Consider the following 23843-nt stretch of genomic DNA (forward strand, 5'->3'; position numbering starts at 1 on the left):
GGAAGGCCTTGCTCCTGGGACGGCGAGGTCAGGATGTCCTCCATGGTCAGTGATGGTGTGCTGGCTGGGCCCTGGGTCTGGGAAAGCCTGCGCTAGTGGAACTGCAGCCTTCTGGAGCTAACTGCACACACACACACATACACACACACACACACACACACACACACACACACACACACACTGGACATTTCACAGGTGAGGGGCTATCCTCAGGATATGGCCTCTCTTCCAGGGACCTGTGGGGCTGGAAGAGCCAAGCTCCATGCGCAGTTGCTCCAGGTCTGGCTTCGGCTCGTGCCCTTAGACCCAGGCTTTCTACCCTCCTGTGCGGACCTCTGGCATAATGAAGGCGTCTTGACTAAATTTACCTACCAGTTCGTTTTGGGTTTGTCGTATTTACAGCAGGACCCCTTCTTTGTATCCTGTCATGTTCTTTCGCTCGTTCTCCTCACCTCCCTCCTTTTCCTTCTTCCTATTTCCCTTCTCTATATCCCTGCTTGACAGGTGTTTTGTTTGAGAAAGGAGCTTCCTGTGGAGCCCAGGCCAACCTCACACTTGCAACAATCCCCCTGCCTCTGCCTTGTAAGTGCTGGAATGACAGACACGTGCCACCTTCCTCTCATGTGACCTCGAAACGAAGCCCACGTGTGAGAAGGAGGCAGATGAAGGTTGTTAACCTGCAGCAGCTGCTTCTCCCCAGTCATTTTGGAGGGCTTTTATTCTCTGGGGACTTATACGCCTCATTTCTGCCTTCAGTGAAGACCGGCTTCTAAAGTCTAGGAAACAGACAGTGCTCCTGTAGAATTCATACATTGGGGGTAGCCACTCCATCCAGTAGCCAGAACTGTACTTCCTCTTCCAAAATCCCACACTCCCCAACATAAAATCACAGCCAGAGTAGCCTTTGGATTGGCTTAACGACTGAATGGCAAGGATTTCCGCCCGAACACAGTTGTTCAGGAAAAGCATCCGAAGATCTTGGGATCCTCCTGCATCAACTTCCTATTCTGCAAAAACGACCAGGGTCGAGTGCATCGTGCTCTCCCAGAGGACCTGAGTGGGTCCCAGCGCAGATGTCAGGCGGATCCCACCCACCTGTGACTCTAGCTTCAGGGGATCTGATCTTGGGTACTGGCCTCTCTGGGCCCCTGCATTCACATGCACTGCACATGTCCACACTCAAATGGATGGATGGATGGATGAATGAATGAATAAATGAATGAAAAATGTAAAAACTATCAGAGATAATGAATTCATAGAGAGAAAAGATTGATTTTGAGCCTGTGGTGGAGCAAAGCCATTCACTACGTGATTGGGAAGGAGAAGAGATCAGGGCCCCAGAACCTGTCTTGAGGGATCTAAAACAGGGGTTCTTAACCTGTGGGTCTCAACCCCTTTGAGGGTAAATGACCCTTTCACAGGGATTGCCCAAGACCAGCGGAAAACACAGATACGATTCATAACAGTACAAAACACATTACGATTCATAACACATTACAAGTCATAACAGTAGCAAAATTACAGTTATGAAGTAGCAACAAAAATAATTTTATGGTTGGGTGCGGGGAGGGCCACCACATCTTGAGGAACTGCATTACAGGGTCACAGGGTTAGGAAGGCTGAGAACCTAACGCCCCTCTGTAGGCCCCACCTCTGAAAGGCTCTGTTACCGCTCAATAGTGCCAAGCTGGAGACAGGGTCTCATGTCTCCCAGCTAGCTTTGAACCTGTGGGATCGAACACTCTTCTTGCTCCAGCCTTTCGAGACAGTGGGATTGTGACTGCATGCCACATACCCGGCCAGGGACCAGGCCTGCCTCCAGCCGTCACTAACAGACACCTAAGGTCCAAGGCGTATCATTAAAAATCTTCTCCCACCTGTCACCAAATGGAAACAGGGCATTTGTGTGCCAGAGGAAAATCCAGCCAACTGTGTGAAAGACTTGGAACCATCCAGAAATACTTCATGCCTCGAGGGTGGAAACTGGAAGGAGATTCCATGCAAATTTTCCAGAGTTTTCTGCCCTCCACGATAGGATTCACCCTTCCACAGAGCATGACTTAGAGGAGTGTCCTGCTGTGTCAGAGCCTGTGACTTTGAGTTCAGGTTTTGTTTTAGTTTTGAGCTGCTCTCCTGTAGCCTCGCCTGGCCTCAGACTTGCTGTATAGCCAAGGGTAACTTCGAGCTCCTGATATTCCTACCTCCATATTCCGGGCACTGGGATTACAGTATGTGTCACTATGCCTTGCTCTATCTTATATTTATTTTTGATGATACAGGTTCACATTCCCTGACTGGCTTGGAACTCATGGCGATCCTCCTGCCTCAGCCTTCTGAGGGCTGGAATTACAGTTATGAGCCATCATACCTCACCATTAATTTGTTTTTAGACAGGGTCTCATGTATCCCAGGCGGGGCTGAAGCTCACTGGGTAGCCAAGGATGATCAGTAACTCCTATTCTTTTGTGGGCGGTGGTGGTGCACACTTTTAAAAGGCAGATGTAGCTCTGTGACTTCGAGGCCAGAGCGAGTTCTAGGACAGCCAGGACTGTTACACAGAGAAACCCTGTCTCAAAAAAAAGGACATAGCCTCCTCCAAAAAAAAAAAAAAAGCAAAAGCAAACCTCCTAATGTCCCACCTCTGCTTCCTTTCTGGGTTACAGACATGAACCACCTTCCTAGTTTATATAGTGCTGGGGACAGAACATGTGGCTTCCGAATGATAGGCCAGTACTACTGTGTCGCAGCCGCAGCCTTCTCCCTACCTCATGTAGCCTAGGCTAGCCTCCCACGTAGCTGGGATTGCAGGGATGTGCCACCACACGCATCTAAGACCCCGATGCCGTTGGGTTTTGCTTTGACTTCATTCACTGGGTGCGGTGGGGCACACTTGCACCACAGCATGTGGGGGTCAGGGCAGCCTGAAGACAGCATGCTGGGGTTCTCAGGAGGACCCTCTCACTGTCCCTGATACAATTTCTTAAACAAACCTGTGCATCCCGCCATTCTGTACTATGTATGCATGTGAAGCAGCGTTCTCAGCACTGAGGATTATACAAAACGGATTAGCTCTGAAACGCCGCTGGAGATGCTCTGTCTTGCAGCATCGAATATTCAGCTAAGGTTTAGTTCTTTGTTCATATTACTAGAATGCAAATTTGCCTTCATCTTTTATAAATGATGATAAATTGTATATCTGCACCAAAGGATTACCCTAAAATAAATTCTTTAATGATTTATTTTCAGGAAGTGTTTGACGTGTGTACCTATTTCACATACCCGTATTCCCAGTCATATAAAATGTCAAGCCTATCCTTAGGGGTCAGGACTGTAAAGAGTTGGGTTAGAGGTCAAAGGAAAAATTTCTTTCTCCCTCCAAACTGAGGCCCAGTTCTTGTTGGAGAAGTCACGCCCATGGCTTACAGAGTGACAGAGAAGTCCCTGGATGCTTGCTTGGGGGGCACTTGAGAATAAAACTACGGGAGAAGTGTGGTGGCTAAGGGTGCTGTTGCTGGACCCTGCATTTCCACGAAGGCAAACAAATGCCTGAACTCTTCTGTGGCTCACCAGCGCCCACTACCGACAAAGAGGAATTCTGCAACCAAATACCTGCCAGGAACACCTTACAGGAGGAATGGCTTGTTTTGTCTCATCTCGGGCAAAGTGTAGTTCATCAGTCAGTTCAGAGGGCGGAGGGTCTTGCTGTATAGTCCTAGCTGGGCTGAACTCTATATAGATCAGGCTAGCCTTAAACTTGCAGGGCTTCTCCTGCCTCTACTCCCCAACCCCTGCATGCTGGAATCACAGATGTGCACCATCATGCCTGATTCCAGGTGGTTTTTTTCTGGTTTTTTGTTGTTGTTGTTATTTGAGGGGGGTTGTTTCAAGACAGGGTTTCTCTGTATAGCCCTCAATGTCCTGAAACTCACTCTATAGATCAGGCTGGCCTCAAACTCAAGAGATCCACCTGCCTCTGCCTCCTGGGTGCTGGGATTAAAGCACACCACCACCACCTGGCTTTTATTTTCCTTTTTAAAAAATGTTTTTATGCAGATGAGTTTTGCCTGCATGTCCATCTATGTACTGCATGTATACCTCAGACCTCCAGAAGCCAGAAGAGGATGTTTGGTTCCCAGTGCCCACATGAAGACCAACAACTTTCCATAACTCCTGTTTCAGAGGATCTGACACCCTCTTCTGCCCTCCACAGATGCCAGGCAGTGCACATAAATACACACATGCCATTCCCAGGAAGACCAGAAGGTGCTGGATCTGCTGGATGCTGGGAACCCAGGTCTTCAGCAAGAATAACAAAGTGCTCTTAATCACTGGCCTACCTTTTCAGCCATGGTCCTCCCAGAGGTTTTGAAATCAGTTTGAGTTTCTCTAGTTCACCCCCAAGCACCCTGTGAACTCTGCTCTTGAGCGGTCTGTCTTCATATGGCTCCACTTTCACTCAGTGATCCAGGCAAACTGTAGACACGACACAGCAAAGCCTCAGGCCAATTCCCAACTCCCTGCCTTGCCTAGCAAATGGTATTCCTCACCCGAATCTGGAGACTTCTCTGACTCATCATCGCCTCTTATAAACAAAACAGTACCCTAAAACCGACACTTGCGTGCCTCTCCACTGTGTCCCCTCCATCACAGCACCGAGAGAGACAGAGCTGGCATGATACAAATGCAGTCTGAAGAGTGAGCGGAAGGAAGGGCTAGGGAAGCCTCGACTTCGAGCAGAAGCTTGTGGCAATTCCGAGGACACAGGAAGCAGGAGTTGATGTTCTGAGAGCAGACCGGGTGAGACCACCAGGGAAACCTGAGAATCCATCATCTACACTTGAGCTCTGCTGGTCTGAGGTCCACATCAAACCCCTGGAGTAATGTGTGTGCAGGAGAGAAGCCGGGCAGAATTCCTACAGACCTAACTGAGCTGGCCTGTGAGGGTAAGTGTCCCTCTGCACAGCTGTGTGCCTTAAAGGGCGATCTCAGGACAGGAACGGGCTGCAAGTTAGGCACCGAGAAGTAAAGAGCTCAGGCAAAATCCAAAATAGTAAAAAACCAGTTTTGGTGTCATGGCAACAAGAAGCAAAACTTTAGTGACCCACATTCTGCATTCTGTCCCCTTAATTCCCAAGACCCTGAATTCTGGCTTTGGAAGAAATAGTGCATTGTACTGAATACAATATGTCAACCACAGTCAGGACAGGCCTCGAGCCAGGTGTGGTGGCCCATCCGTGCCTGGAGTCCCAACACAAGAGAGGTGGAGGCAGGAGGATCAGAAGTTCATAGCCAATCTCTGCTACATAATGAGCTTGGGGTTAGCCTGGGTATCAGAGATGCTGTCTTAAAAAAAAAAAAAAAAAAAAAAAAAAAAAAAAAAAAAAAAAAAAAAAAAAAAAAAAAAAACCATGCTTGAGGGTGTGTTGTGAGGTCTGCTCTTCAGTGTCATGCTGTCCACAAATTGTCCATGCTACTGTTTCTATGTAGGGATTCCTAATTAAACAGGGGTACAGGAAGGCAGGCTTAGGCGGGACGGTGTCCTTGGTCTGTTTTCTGTGTCCATCTGTGGGGAAGAGACATTTGTTCATGCCTTCCCAGAAAAAGTCATGAAACCAACTCCACAGGCCCTTCTTTCCAAGATAATTCTCTATTCCCTTCCCTCCTACCCAGCTTGTGTTTCAGACCAACACAAATTTGGAGACAAAAGAGGCCAGGGGACACTGGTGTAAGATGAAACATGACTATGTGGAGCTTCAGACATCGTAATCGCCAATGACAAGCTGGGGCAGGAGGCTGGAGAGGTGACTCAGTGGTGAAGAGCATTGCCTGCTCTTCCAAAGGTCCTGAGTTCAATTCCCAACAACCACATGGGGGCTCACAACCGTCTGTAATAAGGTCTGGTGCCCTCTTCTGGCCTGCAGGCATACAGACAGAATATTGTATACGTAATAAATATTTTTTAAAAAATAGTAACTTAGTAACAGGTTTCCATTCGTGACTGGAGCAAAAGGTACTTAGTGTGATAATTTCCCCTTTAAATCAATAAGCAACATCAGAATTGGCAGAGGAGCGATAAGACACGAGGGTAGATTGTTCCACTAATGGCTTCAATGAGTCAGAGCTTCCAGGGCCCATGCTCCAGCTAGTTCCTTCCCATGCTGACCTTGGTCTTGTCCACTTGCCTGCCCGCCCTTCCTTCCTACAGTCTTGTTTTGCAGTCAAGGCTGGACTCCAACTCACAATTCTCCTGCTTCAGCCACCAAGTGTTACCAGCTTGGGCTATGATGCCAGCCTCAGATGCCAATTTTTCCATTGCATTACTTCCCCTTCCCTGCATCATTTCCCTGCACACATCACCAGCGAATGTAAATTTCTTTTTGGCTCCACAACCTAGAATTTAACAGTTTTTTTTAAACATTTTGAGACAGGGTTTCTCTGTGTAGCTCTGGCTGTTCTGCAACTCTCTCTGTAGACCAGGCTGGCCTTGAACTCATATAGATCCTGCCTCTGCCTCCCAACTGCTAGGATTAAAAGCATGTGCTGCCATGCCTGGCTTATTTTTAATTTTAAAATAAAATTTTATTTAATTTGAGACAGAGTCTCACCATTTCTCTGGCTGTCCTGGAAAAATATCCAGGTAGACCAGCCTGGCTTCAAACTTGGAGAAATCCTCCTGCTTCTTCCTCCTGAGTGCTTAGATGAAAGGTGTTTACCACCATGCCCAGCTGTTTTTTTTAAAGACAGTACATTTCTATGTGTGCACACACGTTTGTACTTGCACGTGTGCATGTCACACCACACACTGAGGGCAGAGGACAACTTGCAGGAACCAGTTTTCTCCTACCGTCTGGGCCTCAGGGTTTGAGCTCAGGTCATCTGGCTTGGTAGAGTGTGTTTACCAAGTTAGCCATCTCCTTGTCCCTGTCCCTTAGAACTGAAGTCCTCAGCAGAGGGACCTTTGTTCTATAATCTGTCGAACAATAGGCACTTAAGGAAAACCTGAGGGGGAGTCCGGGAACCCCCACTAGGTAAACGGTGAGAAAAATGATTAGCCTGAAAGCAGGACTGCAGCTCACGTTGGCGTTTGGTGACTGCACTCGGATGCACCACACGTAGCATCTTGTAGTGAGCCTGTGGACACAGGACAGCGATCACTCCACAGGAAAGGAGTGTGCTTGCAGTCAAATGTGAGTGACCATGGCCCTTCTAGCGCCTTCAGATTGTCCCAGATGATGCATTTATCCACTATGGTGGTGGTTACATTAACTTTTTTTTTAAAGATATGTAGAGAAGACTGGCCTCAGACTCACCACGTAGCTGATGATGAACTTAAACTTCTAATCTTCCTGCCTCAGCCTCCCATGTATTGGGATTATAGGCACGCACCATCATTATATGTGAACTTTTCATAGTCAGTGAGTAAGTCATACATGAATGCATTTGCCACACACACTGGTGGGGATACCGGGTAGGGAGTTAAGAGCACAGTGAGGAAAATCTCTGCTTTAGGCTTCTGGTGCCTAAACATCTGTTGACATTTCCAGCTTTTGGACTGGTGGAAGCTATGATTGGAATGTGCAAATACATTCCAAAGAGTTTACCCGGCGGTCAAAAGGAGCCAGAGACAGAGCGAGTCATAAATGGCTGTTAAGCAGACCAAAGGACAGTCGGTCTGAGATGTGATCAGATCAGATCTGAGATATGATCTACAACATTCCAACTCTCCAAAATCAGTCTACAGGATCTTTAACGCGAGTGTAGCTTTTCAGAACACATTACAAGGCAGACAACACTGCTCTGTTGCCTCTGACATTCCTGAAATGGGAACTGAGACTAGGTTCTGTTTGTGCCCCCACTATTAATGCTGTATAACACTGGCTAACTTATTTAACTCTTAGGTCTCAGTTATACTCTGATCTTTTTTTTTTTAATTCTAAGGCTTGAACCTATGACCTCTGCAGGCAGAAGCTAGTCTTCTATAAAAGCTAGGGAAGGAAAGGGGTTTGTGGTGATAACTGCGAGTTGTTCACACATTTTGTAGTGAAAATGGAGCTAAGGTTTAAAAGACTGTTAAGAGTTCAAGCACCAGCCGGGTGGTGGTAGCACACGTTTATAATCCCAGCATTTGGGAGGCAAAGCAGATGGATCTCGATGAATTCAAGGCCAGCCTGATCTACACTGAGAAACTGTCCCAAAAAACAAACAAGACAAGTGGGGGGAGGGGGGAGAAGGAGGGAAAGGGAGAGTGAGCGAGCGAGCGAGCGAGACAGAGAGATTAGTTTAAGCAGGCAAGCCAAGAACACTAGGGATGAGAAACGAGGAAGTTTGAAATCAGGTATGAGATAGCCTAGGGACCTGATGAAGCCAAGCCAGTGTCAGCTGGCCTGATGGATATACAATATATAATGCTAGTCATTATTACTCCCCCCGCTTTGGTTTTTCAAGACAGTGTTTCCCTGTGTAGCCCTGGCTATCCCATAACTTGTGCTGTAGACCAGCTGGGCTTCAAACTCACAGAGATCCTCCTGTATCTGCCTCTTGTGTGCTGGGACTAAAGGTGTGCACAACCACTGCCTAGCTTGCCCTTCCCCCCTCTCTAATGCAGCTAATCATAGCAGACTAAATTGTAGGATGGCTTCTAACAATCCTGCCCTGCTTTCCTGATGCCGTGTTATTTTTCTGCTCTAGTAAATGGGGAGTAAATAGGGAGTCTCCCTCATTTTTGCCTCTTTTAAACTTTTAGAAATCATGATTTTTTTGTGTGTGGATACATGTGCCATACTTGCATGGAGGTCAGAGGACCACTTTGTGAGTTGGTTCTTTCCTTCCATCCTTATGATGGTTCCAGTATTTGGATTCAGGTTGCCAAGCCTGAACGGCCAGTCTTTCCTCACTGAGCCGTCTCTTTGGCTCTCTATCTTACTTGTCATCCTCTTTAATAAAAGTTGCCTTCATCTCACTCCTGCAAGTGCCTATGTCTTTAATCTTCATTGACCTTAAACATCCAGCTTGGAAACCAGGTGGTGGTGGTGCACGCCTTTAATCCCAGCATAGGGAGACAGAGGCAGGCGGATCTCTGTGAGATCGAGGCCAGCCTGTTCTACAAAAGCGTGTTCCAGGACAGCTAGGGTTGTTACATAGAGAAACCCTGTCTCCAAAAACTAAACAGAAACAAAACAAAACAAAACAAAACAACCCATCTGGCTTGGAGCCATTTTCCCAGGCTAATTTGATCATGTCTGGTACCCTAGGTCCTTGTCAACTACAGCTGGACCATCAATAGCACACAAAACTCCTACATCATCCACATGTGCTCTGGCGAGGAAGGTATACCCACAGCCTTCCTTTCCTTTTTTTTTTTTTTTTTGATACAGGGTTACTTGACATTAGAGTAATACGTTACCACATCTGGCTTTTTTTCACTTTTTAATTCCCAGACAGGGTCTGAGTCGCCCAGGTCAAGATACCTGGGATGAGAACTCTTGATCCTGTGTCCACCTCCCTAGTGCTGGCATTACAGCCTGGTTGCTTTTGGATTAATTCCCTTCCATTTAAAGTCCTGAGATTTGTGAAGGCAAACCGGGAGTGTCAGTTCTGTGGGTCACCTGCCCAGCTGCCCTTGTTCTTCCTCGAGGTGAACAAGAACCGAGTGCCCAGAAACAACAACAACAAAGACTCAGAAGAGATGATAAGCATAAATATAGACAGAAAAAAGTATTCAGCCAGTCGGGAAGGGTGTTTTTTCCAGAGCTGGAAGACTTTCTGGGTTGATCATTTGTAGGGCTCACGGGCTCTCATCTTCTTATCTTTCTCTTTTCTTTCCTCCCCGTTTCTATTACTTATCTCCTCCATCCGGACGGTTCTTGGCCCGGGAAGATAACGAAGGCGGCGAGGTTGCGTCTCAACTGTAGAGTGGGATTGTTATCTATCTTTCCGGTCCGGCAGCCCGGCGTTCTCTCTCCCCCGAGCTCTTCTTCTCTGACTACCTGGTCCCTGCTAACTCCTCACAAGGAGAAGGGTGTGTTTTTATTTTCGTCTGGCGGCCGCCTTCGTTACGTGCCGGGACGTGTCTCTTGGACTAGGGGTTCCTCTTGGACTCGGAGGTCCCATTCCTCGCTACGACTGTCCTCAGGGCTTCCTGTTGCCCTCAGGCTAGGGCAAGCAGAAGATGAAAGCACGGAGTAAGGAATGACAGGGGAAACAGAGACTTCTCGCGAGTGGCGGACACTCGCTGTGCCAAGCCCAAGCGTTGTCTCCACAATCTTTCGGGTCACCAATAATCCTTTCCGGCCAGCACCATCCAGAACCCGGAAATCCGAAGCGTCACGGAAGTGACGCAACACGTACGCAACGCGCGCGTGCCGGTGGTGCCGGGGGCGGGGCGTGCGGGGGCAGGGGCGGGGCAGAAAGCCGACTGACTGAAGCGGCGCTGGGAGCGGCTGTCGGACGCCGGCGGAGCCGCGGACCAGGTTCGGAGGGACGGGGGCCACGTAGGCGCGTTCCCCCTCGGAGCGGGGTGGCTGCGGTGGCGTCCGGCCGCGCGCTGACCCCGGGCCGCTCGGGTCCGCCACTTAGGCGGGAGGGCGGGTGCGGAGGGTCAGGCCGCCGGAGCTCCGCGCTCGGCCTCTCCGCCTCGGCCGAGTTCGTCCCAGCTCGGCGGGACTCGGGCTCACGGGAGGACGCGGTTCCCCGTCGTCTACCGCCGCTCTCGTCCAGTCGAGTTCGGAGCTGGGGTTGCGGGAGGGTCAGATTCGGACCCCGCGTGGGTTCTCGGGGATGGTGCGGGCTGCTGTGGCGCGGGGTTTTGAATACTTCTACTAGGTGGTAGTGGCCGAGGTTATGTGTGTCGCTGAATGAGAAGTCCTGAAGCTGAGGCAGGGGGATTGCCGCGATTTTGAGGTCAGTCCCCGCCACATAGCAAGAGCCTTTTCTGGGGCCAAAAAAAAAAAAAAAATGAATTAAGGCAGCCCCTGGTGCCGAACTGTCTAAGAGAAGAGCCGAGGGGATGTCCCTCCATCCCCTCGCGGAAGTTCACTCCAAAGAGGGAAGCGTCTTGGAGACTAGGTCATTGGCAGCTGGCTGTGTCTCAGAGCTGATGACCAATCTCTGTGGTTGGGAAATGTGGGGCTGGATGCGGTAGGCTCCGTCAGCCTGTGGAGTTTTAGATGGGACGGTTGGGCAGCAGAAGTTCACAGCATCACCTGGTTTTGTGTTAAGAAATTCCCCCCCCCCCGCCCCACCTGGAAGTTAACAGTTGGGCCTTTTAACCTACAAACCTAAAACTACTTTTAAAAGAAAGACCCACTTCAGTTTTCTCAGTATTAGGGAATTGAGGCAGGAACAGCCTCGGGAGTTCGAGGCCACTTAGTGAGTTTGAACCCAGCCTAGGTTACCCAGTGAAATTCCACCCCCGCCCTCCAGTTGCAGTTAAAAGATAAAGAGTATCAAATAAAATTGGCTTGTCCAGAGGCTTGGTATAGCCCGGCGGTGGAGGCACACGGCTTCAATCCCAGCACTCGGGAGGAAGGCAGAGGCAGGCGGATCTCTGTGAGTTCGAGGCCAGCCTGGTCTGCAAAAGCTAGTTTCAGGACAGACCCCAAGCTACAGAGAAACCCTGTCTCGGAATAAAAAAAAGAAGACGCGTGCTTGATAGGACCAGTTTAACCAGTTTCCTTTCAGTCTTTAGGAAGTACTGTTGGGGGATAGTCTGCCTGTCTGTCTGTCTATCTAGGTTGTGTATTTATTTGCTTATTTATTTATTTTTGGGAAGAGGCGGAGTCTCATAATGCAGTCCTGGTTGGCTTGGAATTCCATATGTAGACCAGGCAAGACTCAGAACTTAGAGCAATCCTCCTGCCTGTACCTCTCAAGTGCTGGGATTACAAGTGTGGGCCAGTGCCTGCTGTCCTTTTCTTTGGGTATGTGTGTTCACGGTGTGTGAACATAGAGGCCAGAGGCTAATGTTGTATATCTTCTTCAGTTTCTTACTAACCCTGGTTTTTGAGACAGGTCTCTCAGTGAACCTGGAACAGAGTTTGGCTAGACCCATAGCAGGCGGGAAAGCTACAGGATCTCCCAGTCCCTGCCTGCAAGTGCTGGGGTTACTGACGAAGCACACTTTTTTTAAGTAGGTCCTGAGGAACTGGGTCTCATGCTTGTGTGGCAAGTGCTTTGTAGATTTAACTGTTTTCCCAGCCCTGCTTCCCCCCCACCCCAAAATGAAGTTGGAGTTTATTAAGAAACAGTTTTATTATAGATTTAGGCTCAGGTGTTTAGGGAAAGGGAGAGACACTTAAAAGGACAGTACACCTGCAGGGCACGGGTGTGGACATCTCAAGAGAGTCTCCAAGATTTACTGATTTGTTTTTTAAGACCGGGTTTCTCTGTAGCCTTTACTGTCCTGATCTTGCTCTGTAGACCAGACTGGCCTCAAATTCACAGAGATCTGCCTGCCTCTGCCCTCAGTTCTGGAAATAAAGGTGCTCCTGGCACCTTTATTTATTCCTTCTGGCAATTTACTGATTCTTAATCAGACAGTTAAGATGTAGTCAGGATTTGAATTTTTACTTGCTTAAAAAAAAATTAGAGCCGGGCGGTGGTGGCGCACGCCTTTAATCCCAGCACTCGGGAGGCAGAGGCAGGCGGATCTCTGTGAGTTCGAGGCCAGCCTGGTCTACAAGAGCTAGTTCCAGGACAGGCTCTAAGAAAGCTGCAGAGAAACCCTGTCTCGAAAAACCAAAAAAAGAAAAAAGAAAAAAAAAAATTAGATTAGATAGTTGGCCCAGTGGTTAAGAGATCTGACTGCTCTTGCAGGAGATGCTAGTCTGGTTCCCTGCACCCATATGGTGGTTCACAACTGTCAGTAACTCCAGATCCTTCTCTGGCCTCCAAGGGCACCTGGCACAAACATGGTGCACATGCATGTATGCAAGCAAATACTCATACATGAAAATTTTTTTAAAAAATTTAAATATTTATTTTTATTTATTTATTATGTATACAATATTCTGTCTGTGTGTATGTCTGCAGGCCAGAAGAGGGCACTTCATTACAGATGGTTGTGAGCCACCATGTGGTTGCTGGGAATTGAACTCGGGACCTTTGGAAGAGCAGGCAATGCTCTTAACCACTGAGCCATCTCTCCAGCCCCTAAAGAAAAAATATTAAAAATCACCGGGTGGTGGTAGCGCATGCCTTTAATCCCAGCACTCAGGAGGCAGAGGCAGGCTGATCTCTGTGAGTTTTAGGCCAGCCTGGTCTACAAGAGCTAGCTCCAGGACAGGCTCCAACGCTACAGAGAAACCCTGTCTCGAAAATCAAAAAACAAAAACAAAAAAAAAATTACAAAGGTGAACAGTAAAAATACTTGAGAGTGTAGAGTGCTTGCCTAGTTTGCAGCAAGGTCCAGGGTGTGATTCCCCAGCACTTCAAAGAAACAAAAATAACAAAAATATTTCAGTATAATTTTATCATGGAGCACTGAGGATTAAAACACAGGTCAGCCTTGTCAAGTGTGGAAGGTGGAAGAAAGGATCAGGGAATACCTCCCTAGTGTCTTGAAGAATGTGTAACAATTCAGACCAACAAGCTGGAGCAGGAATTTTGGAAGCAGGTGAATGTATAAGTGTTGGGGGAGCAGGGACTAGGAGAAGAGGCCACCCAACTAAATGGAGCGGGGTGTTGACGGGATGTGCAGGGCAGAGATGCCAGTTGGAGCTTTTCTGTGCTGGTGACAGGGCCAGCGAGGGCATGAAGCAAGGTCATCCTGCGGTTAAGATAAACTTTAAGCAGCAGCTCTCACACAAAGGCTCTTGCTGTGTGGGTGATTGTTTCCAGTGTAGTGCTGGGTTAGGTACTGTTTTGCGTAGCTGTCTTTTCTGGTTATTAAGTATTTGGGTTGAATTGTGAACTCATTTACTAAGATTGGCTCCATTATAAATTTCCAATAATGGGAAATCTACTTTTATCTCTCCACTCTCAATTTATAGTGGACATTTATTGGTTCCATAAGTACTTGCTGACTGCATGAGAACACTCCATGAACTTCTCCCAGTCTTTGGCTAGATACTATAGAATTTTAAATCTTGACTGTGTGCAGTTAAATCCTGGCACTCATTTTTATTGGCCGTGAGATAAGCATCTCTAGCAGAGGTTATCTATGCTGACAACACTTGCGTGTCAGCAGAAATGCTGCTAAGTGGCTTTCTTAGTCTAATAAAAGTTACAGCGCTAAAAAGGAGAGTTTCGTGGAAATGGAATGGTTTGCGAATCTTAACCTGTAATCACCTTTAGCAAGCAACACTGAGAAGTAGTATGTACAAGGAAATTGACTTCTATCACACTGACTAATTTGTTTTTGTTATGGGTTTTTTTTGTTTAGTTTTTTTCTTTTGAGACAGTGTTTTTTGTTGTTTTGTTTTGTTTTGTTTTTGGGGGGGCAGGGTTTCTTTGTAGCCCTGGCTGTCCTGGAACTCACTCTGTAGACCAGGCTGGCCTTGAACTCATAGAGATCTGCCTGCCTCTTCCTTTCAGGTGTTGGAATTAAAGGCATGTGCCACCATGCCTGGCTTAACTGGTATTTTCTAATGTTTGAATAAAGTTCCTAAAATGCTGTAAGAAGAGGCTGTGCAGAGGATTCCGTGAGCAGGACAGCCTGGCAGCTTAGTGAGACTCTGTCAGAATAGCAAAAGAAGACCTGCCTTGTCACTCAGTGATGGGGCACTTGGCTGACATGCGGAGACTCTGATGGCTGCATTTATTTTTTCAGTTATGTGTGTGGATGTGAGTATGTGCACACCATGTGCCCTTGGAGACCAGAGGAGGTCCTCTGCAAGAGCAGTACTTGCTCTTAACCCCTGAGCTGTCTCTCTAGCACCATGTCTGTTTTTAGATATTTCTGGGTTTTGTTTTTGTGTTTGTTTGGTTTTTGTTGTTTTGTTTTAACAAGACAGGGTTTCTCTGTAGCTTTGGTGCCTGTTCTGGAACTCATTCACAGAGATCTGCCTGCCACTGCTTCCTGAGTGCTGGGATTAAAGGCGAGAGCCACCACCGCCCAGCAAGATTTCTGTTTTTAATGAAGCTCTTCCCACTGGAGTGGGAAGTATAACTTCGATGGTAAAGGAGAATACTTTTTCCTTGTTTCTGGTAACATACTTTACAGACTTTTGTTCTTCAGGGCAGCCGATAATTGTGATTATGATCAGTTAATTAGATGTAACAGAGTCCTAAGTTATGATCAGAGGGACAAGCATTGTTCTCTGAGTAGGAACCATAGGACCCTACATATTGAGGTGGGGGTTCTTTGGCTGGTGTTCTTGGCAGGGGGTATTGGGGTCACCTGGAGCACATGCTCTGCGAGTACTGTACCACTGATTTACCTTCTGAGTGGTAAGCTTTTTACTTTTTCCCAAATGGTACAGAGGAGATTATTAAAGGACCTGAAGCAGGAATATAGCCAGAGCCTTGAGGGCTCTAACCTTAGGGAGTGGCGCTATGAGTGAGCTGAGTAAAGTGTTTTGTTTGTTTTGTTTTTGGAGACAGGGGCTCTCTGTGTCTCTGGCTGTCCTGGAACTCACTGTGTAGAACAGACTGGCCTCAAACTCACAGTAATCTGCCTGCCTCTGCCTCACTGGGATTAAAGGTATATGCCACCATATACCTTTTTAAGTGTAAAAGTAATACATTTCATATGACCTTACCATACATGTCTCATAATTTGGGGTATTTTTGCTTAGGATACATTTATTATTTTCTGTATGTTTTCAAGCTAAAAATACATAATGACAATATTTTATTTTTGTAGTTTCTCTATAGCAGTGTATATAGAATTTTCTAATTTTAGGCATGCTGTTTGCTAGAGCAGTTGTTCCCCCTTCCCCCCCCCCCCCCCCCCCCCGCATTTAGATGGCACTTTGGAGCACAGTTAAAAGATGCTTTTAGAGATTGGACTCAAAACATTTATTAATGGATGACACTCTCTTTGTATTATGCCATAATTTTCTTAAGTAGACCCTGTCTCTGGTACCACATCTTGTTCCAGAAAGGATTCTTAATGACTTGTGAAGACTTGCCCAACCTGCTATTGCTAACATAGCAAGCGAGATGAGTGAGTGGTGAGTGATTTGGAGTAGATGGAGAGTTAAGGTGGGGTCAAGGAGCAGCTCTGTACCTAGTGCTTGGGCTGAAGTCTGAAGTTTCTGGCTGAAGGCTACAGAGATGGTTGTGCTCCTTAGCAGCCAGTTGAGAAAGGAAATAGAAAGGTTTAGTGACCTTGAAAGATATCAGAAACTCCTCAGCTCTGCCCTTTAATTTCCGTGTGCTCTCTTCTGTCTTAGCTGAATTACTTCTGGCCTCATGTGATCCAAGTGTTTTGATCTTACCCTTCAATCAAGGGTCTGTTTTCACATGATCCAGTCTCCAAACTACCCTCAGAAGTAAAAATCAGTTTTTGCTCTGCTTTTGTGCTGTCTGGAAAGCACCTTGAGTAGATCTGTTTCTTGTTGTTGGGCAGTCAGAACTCTCTCTCTCTCTCTCTCTCTCTCTCTCTGGTGTGTGTGTGCTATATAGAAAAGGCTGACAGGAATGTGAGATGGACTGAAAGGATAGCAAAACCAGAGTGAGGATTCATTTCTAGAAGTTTTGAAATACCAGCTTCAGCATAGAGATTGTTAGCCTGAAAAGCCCACTCGTGGGATTTATGTTTAAGGTGGGAACATAGCCATTCATCTTAGGTACATAGCCAGTAAGTCACTGAAAAGTTGTTCTTTCAGTAATAATAGTTAGGATTTCTAGAGTGCCAGCATGGTTGGTGTGGCCAGGAGACTGTTCTTATTTACCCTTAGTAACAGTAGATGGGACCATCCTTGCCTAAATATAGTTGTGTAATGTTGTGCCTCCCTAATTGCATTTCCATCAACTTTTGACATTGTTTTTTAAATGTGTCCTGAAGAATGAGTTGGACCAGTGACTGAAGATTTAACTAAAATAAGGATAAAACAAGTGAGAATTCTAGAAACAGGACTGAAAGCTAATAAGATAGATTAACTAAAATATATCACAGGGTCTGGTGTGCAGTGCAGTGATGCTGTATGTTCATAGCGTACACAGACCTCTGGCCTTCATCTGCAGCAGTCCATGGAAGAAAAGAAAGACAGGGAAAAAAACCGCTAAAGTTCTTTATTATTAGTGTCTTGAGATAATGTGCTTGGCTTCTATGTAGCAGATTAATTATGTGTCAGTCTTCAAACATTTTCTAGCCACTACAGTTGGAACCTAATGTGGCATTGTGTAGTTTGTGGAGCTCAAATATTGTCTAGTCATGACTATATCACCTTTAATACTATTGAAGAGATTCAGATAGCAGAATTGCTTTCACACCCAGATGCTAACCACTGACTCTTCTGCAAAACTTTGTTGTTACCTGCCCCACAAAATAACATGCTTTGTGACAGAGACAGCATTGAAATAGCATATTTTAGCCATATATATTTAGCCATGCATATTTTGTGGTGCTAGGGATCAGACCCAGTACCTCATACTTTTAAGGCAGGTGCTGCACTACACCCCAGCCACACACACATTAGAGTCACATTTATTCCGTTTTCCCTGTAATTTCTTTTTTTTTAAAAAAAAATAAGTTTATTGTGTGTGTATGGGTGTCTTGCCTGCATGTATGTGCATGCAGTGCCTGAGGAGGTCAGAAGATCCTCTGGAGTTGGGGTTACAAGCAGTTGTGAACTGCCATATGAGTGCTGGGAACAGAACCCAGGTCCTCTGCAAGATCAGGTAGTGCTCTTGCCATCAGGATGGCTCCACTAAGCCATCACTCAAGCCTTCCAGTAACTTCTCTAAAATACAAACTGTATTTGTATGTGTGTATTTGCGAGTGTGTGTGTGCTTACACACACATTGCACATACATGCATATGAAGATCAGAGGACAACTTTTTGAAGTTGGTTCTCTTTTCCACCTTTATGTAGGTTCCAGGAATTGAACTGAAGTCATCAGGCTTGTGCAGCAAGTGCCTTTACCCACTGAGCTGTCTCACTAGCCTCTAATGACTTCTTTTATATCATTTGTTTTTGATGTTTTTTGTGGGGACAGGGTTTCTCTGTGTAGCCTTGGCTGTCCTTGAACTCACTCTATAGACCAGGCTGACCTTGAACTCACAGAGATCTGCCTGCCTCTACTTCTGGCATGCTGAGATTAAATGTGTTCATTACCACTGCCAGCCTTTCTTTTTTTTTTGACAAGAGTTTTGCTAGCTAAATCAAGCTGCCCTTAAACTTATATTTTCCTGCCTTGGCCTCCTGAGTGTTAGGCTTATATATAGGCTTGTGTGGCTTTTTTTCTTTCTTCCCTCTTTTGTTCTTTTCTTTTTTTTTTTTTTTTTTTTTTTTGAGACTGGGTCTTATGTATCTCAGGTTAGTCTCCATTCACTGCGTAGCTGAAGATGACCTTGAACTCCTGATCCTGTCTCCACCTCCTGGGTGCTAGAATCTTAGGCATTTGTAGTTTATGTGATACGGAACCTTGGGCTCTTCCACGCTAGGCAAGCACTCGTCGACTGCTGCCTTCCAAGCACCAAGCTTTGATTTTTATCTCTTCCCAAATTTCCCTCTATTCCTCCATCAGCACATTCTGGGTTCTGCCTTTTGCTGGAGTCACCTCCTTTTATAATACTGTTCCCCGTTTTCCAGGATCTGGACCCTCCTGGTGAAGTACTTGAGAAGCTCTTTGGTGCATTTGGGATAGTGCCTTAAACACCAGCAGTTCACACTGTTTCTAGATTTCCATTTCCTAGCTGGAGATTGGCAGGCTTCTGTCGTACTCAGAAAAGGGCATCTCAGCCTGTACGAGGACTTGTTGATCTTCAATGACTTGGGTTCAATTCCCAGCCCTCATATGGTGGCTCACAACCACCTGTAACTGCAGTTCCAGAGAGCCTGTCGTCTTGTGGCCTCTGTGGGCACCAGGCACATATGTGGTATGTAGACATACATGCAAACAAAACACCAATATGGACAAAAAAAAATAATTGAAAAAAAGAAAAGCCACCTCCTCCTGGGGTCAGGAGGAGAGATGAGTGGCCTCATACCTGTGGTGCTTTCTTTATAGCCGTGGTATCCAAGGTGGCTCCCAGTAGCATCACTTAGGACCTAGATAAACTCAGATCCTCACACTTGTGACTCAAGTATATGAGAAAAGGTGAAATGGCTGAAGCAGAACTGAGTCAGATAGAACTGAAAACAACCCTGGGGTGGAGATGCTTTATGTATCACAAAGTACTGCTACTCGGGTGGAGCCAAGTCTGTTTGCTTACGCACTTGGCGAGCAGTTGCCCATCTGAGTGCTGGCTGCTCCTCTGGAGAGTATTGAGAGAAGAGGGTGCTGACTGGGCTAGCACAGCTGCATTATTTGAGCCTTAGAAATGGCGTTCTCTGAGCTCTAACTTTGTTCACGTGAGGAGGATGTGGCTGCCTGGAAGTCCTGAAGAATGCCGCTGCACTGGCTCAGCTCCCTCTAAATTGTGTCCCCCGGGATTGATTATCTTTGGACAGAGCAGTGTTTACATACTTTGTTTGGTAACAGTGAAATGGAAACCTGATGTCAGTTGTATACAAGAAGTACTGCTTTTAGAAGGAGTGCGTTCAGGCAGGGAAGTTGATAAAACCTGCATACAGATTTGAAATGCCATGTCTTATATATATATAGATGGTGCCTTCATAACATAAAAGAAGGCTAAACGATCATTCAAAAAGAGCTCTTGCGAATCAAAGGGAAAATTTAGAGATAGAGACATAAAATCAGTGAATATCAGTGGTTAATTTATTTGAAAAAAAAAAAAAGTACGGGTGGTAACGAATACCAATAACCTGTAGGGTGCTGAGGAAAGGACTCAGCGGTTAAGAGCGCACACCGCCATCACAGAGAACCTTGTAGCTCCAGCCCCCTGGGACCTGGTAACCTTCTTGAGCACCTGCACGCACGTGTGCGTAGGACATCCCCCGCCCCCGCACATGTATCATGTAGTTAAAAATAAAATATTTATAGACAAATATCAATAACATTGGTTACCTGTTGGCTAGCAAAAATTAAAGTTTTCTAACGCTGTGTCGGAGGCTGTGGGAAGTAGGTTTCCTTACCCCGGGAGTGGGACGGCAGGCGCCTTTTCTGAGGCCCACTTGGAGGCCTGTGTCAGAATGTCAGGTGCATGCACTGGGACTTTCCACTTGTGTCAAGAAGGCTGCTCAGAGTTTGCAGAGAATCTGCCCGTGTCCTTGTCCTGCCAGCTGCCAACCAGTCTCAGGCTTTTTATTAGTACTGTCTCTCTCTATAAGAATATGCCTCATTGTCACATGTAAATGCTATTTTCCACTCTGTTTTTGCCCATCTATTTCGGTCACAGGTGAGGTCTTTTAAAAACTAGATGGACGTTTGAATTTGTATATTCAAATTTTACTTCCTTTTTGATTTTCCTGTAGCTTCTAGGTATAGACGTTCCATAAATGTATAATGTCTTTCATCTTTCTGTTTCTCTTGAAAGTTTTAAAGTTGTATCAGGTGTGATGGTGGACATCTTTAGTCCTGTCATGGGGAACTAAGTTAGGAGGACTGCAGGGCAGCTTGGGTTACATAGTGTGACAAATTGGAAGCTTTGTCATCTCTTCCCTCATTATAAAAGAAAAAAAAGTTGGATGTGGTGGTGCACACATTTAGTCCAGCAGAGGCAGGTGGATCCCTATGAGTTCATTAGTTATGTGCATATATTTTTATCTGTACCCATGGGTGCAGGTGCCCATGGAGTCCAGAGGGCACCAGATCCCCTGGAGCTGGAGTTATAAGCATTTTTAAGCCAAATATTGTGGATTTGGGGGACCAAATTCAGGTCCTCTGCAGTAGCAGCAAGAACATAACCATTGAGCCCTCTCTGAAGCCTCTTATTTTTATTTATCATCCATTCGTCCATCCATCCATCCATTTATTTATGGTGTTTGGAGACAGGTTTTCTGTGTAACAGCCCTGGAACTTGCTCTGTAGACCAGGCTCTCCTGGAACTCACAGAGATGTGTTTGCCTCTGCCTTCCAAGTACTGGGATTAAAGATTTGTGCCAGCACCACCGGCTTGTTTTTAATTTTATGAGAAGTTTTTATATGACCCAGTCCAACATGGATGTTGCTATTGTTGGGTTTCATGTGTGTGGGTGTTTTGCCAGCATATGTCACAACTTGCATGTGTGCCTGTGGAGGCCAGAAGTGGGTATTAGATCCCCTGGAACTGGAACTGGTGGTTGCAAGTTGCCATGTGCCTGCTGGGAATCGAAACCAGGTCTCAGCAAGAGCAGCCAGTGATTTTTTTTTACTGATATTTATTGAGGTCTACATTTTTCTCTGCTCCCCTCCCTGCCTCTCCCCTCTCCCCTTCAACCCTCCCCCAAGGTCCCCATGCTCCCAATTTACTCTGGAGATCTTGTCTTTTTCTACTTTCTACTTCCCATGTAGATTAGATCTATGTAAGTCTCTCTTAGTGTCCTCATTGTTGTCTAAGTTCTCTGAGATTGTGGTTTGTATGCTGGCTTTCTTTGTGTTATGTTTAAAAACCACCTATGAGTGAGTACATGTGATAATTGTCTTTTTCTTTGGTCAAGGTGCATTAGGTTGTTTCCAGGTTCTGGCTATGACAAACAAAGTTGAGCACATGTCCTTGTGGCACGATTGAGCATCCTTTAGATATATACCCAAAAGTTTATTACTGGATCTTGAGGAAGGTTGTTTTCTAATTTTCTGAGAAATCGCCACACTGACATCAAAGGGGTTGTACCAGCTTGCATTCCCACCAGCAATGCAGAAGTGTTCCCCTTTCCCCATAACCTCTCCTGCATAAGTTGTCATCAGTGTTTTTGATATTGGCCGTTCTTACAGGTGTAAGATGGAATCTCAGAGTTGTTTTGATTTGCATTTCTCTGATGACTAAGAATGTTGAACATTTCCTTAAGTGTCTTTCAGCCATTTTAAATTCCTCTTTTGAGAGTTCTGTGTTTAGATCTGTACTCCATTTTTTTATTGGATTATGTAATCTTTTGGTGTCCAATTTCTTGAGTTCTTTGTATATTTTGGAGATCAGACCTCTGTCTGATATGGGGTTAGTGAAGATCTTTTCCCATTCTGTAGGCTGTCGTTTTGTCTTGTTGACCGTGTCCTTTGCTTTGCAGAAGCTTTTTAGTTTCAGGAGGTCCCAGTTTTTGTTTTGTTTTTTTGCTTTTCCATATGAAGTTAAGTACTGTTCTTTCGAGGTCTTTGAAGAATTTTGCTGGGATTTTGATGGGCATTGCGTTGAATCTGTAGATTGCTTTTGGTAAGATTGCCGTTTTTACTATATTAATTCTGCCTACCCAAGAGCATGGGAGATCTTTGCGCTTTCTAGTGTCTTCTTCAATTTCTTTCTTCAAAGATTTAAAGTTCTTGTCATACAAGTCTTCCACTTGTTTGGTTAGAGTTACTCCGAGATATTTTATGCTATTTGTGGCTATTGTGAAGGGTGTGATTCTCTGATTTCTTCCCCAGCCCCTTTATCATCTGTGTACAGGAGGGCTACTGATTTTTTTTTTTTTTAGTTAATCTTGTATCCTGCCACATTGCTGAGCAGCCAGTGATCTTAACCACTGAACCATCTCTCCAGCCTCTTTAACAGGTCTTTCCAGTTATTTTGAGGGATGTCAGATTGCTGGCCAGTTATTTACAACCGTTTATCTAAAGCATTCCTTTCTCCTTCTCTCTTTAATATTATTTTTATGGCATATTAGGATTCATTTGGAGGTTTTGTACTTTTTAGTGATTTGTCTGTGTTGTTTTAACTAATATGTAGGAAAAAAATTAGAAAATTAAAAATTGTCCTGTGGGTTTTTTGTTTTGTTTTGGTTTTTGTTTTTCAGGAGAGGATTTCTCTCTCCCTGTGGCTGTCCTGGAACTCACTCTATAGACCAGGCTAGACTCAAACTCAGAGATCCCTCTGCCTCTGCTTCCTCTGTGCTGGGATTAAAGACTTGTGCCACTATCACCCAGCAAAATTGTCCTATTTATTATTTCTGGCGAAATACAGAATCATTTTCCAAGTTCCAAAATGTTTTAAGAATTTTATTTTCATTTGTAGTAAATTTATAGATTTTGGAACCTATGTCATTACTAATATGTATTTTATTCAGTGTCTCTTACTAGTTATAGCTTTACCATTAAAGCTTTCTTCATTTCTATTTTTATCTTTTGTAGTTCAGGCTGATCTTGAATGTGGACGCCTCCTACCTCAAGCTCTTAAGTGCAAGGAGTATAGGCGTGCCTGTGATCATCTCTTATATATCAGTAATTTTTATACCAGCCACAGAACTTTTTTATTATGATATTTCCTACGTGTTTTTGCATATTAACATTACTGTGAGATTTTATATATTATATAATATATATTAATAATATATCTTATATAGCTCATTATATATCTTGTTATTCAGCAATTACTAGAGTTCCATAGATTTCATATATACATATCTGGATTGTTTCTTAAACATGGGTTTATAAAATTTAGTTGTTTTAAGATTAATTTATTAAGTAGGGAGATGGTGGCACAGGCCTTTAGTTTCAGTACTTAGGATACTGAGGTAGGCGGATCTCTGAGTTAGTCTACAGAGTTCCAGGACAGTCAGGGCTACATAGAGAAATCCTGTCTAGAAAAACCAAAAGAGAAAAAAAAATACTCAATAGTGTTCTTCATTCAGACTCTGAGCTATATACTGTCTGTGTTAAGCACTAAGATCCACAGAGCTTTTGCTTATGGTAGTAGCCCAGGTGTCTGT

The 23843-nt window shown here is 45.4% G+C and overlaps 1 protein-coding gene across 2 annotated transcripts in view; it reads left to right on the forward strand.

The window, feature by feature from the left end:
• The first annotated feature begins 10399 nt into the window (after positions 1-10399).
• Rabgef1 (RAB guanine nucleotide exchange factor 1) overlaps positions 10400-23843 on the forward strand; it is a 54597-nt gene continuing 41153 nt past the window's right edge. For both annotated transcript variants that reach the window (XM_038346008.1, XM_038346009.1), the window contains exon 1: positions 10400-10469. The gene's annotated coding sequence lies outside the window, so the exon portion shown is untranslated. The remainder of the gene's footprint in view (positions 10470-23843) is intronic.

This window comes from Arvicola amphibius, chromosome 10 (genome assembly GCF_903992535.2).
Source record: "Arvicola amphibius chromosome 10, mArvAmp1.2, whole genome shotgun sequence".
NCBI lineage: Eukaryota > Metazoa > Chordata > Mammalia > Rodentia > Cricetidae > Arvicola > Arvicola amphibius.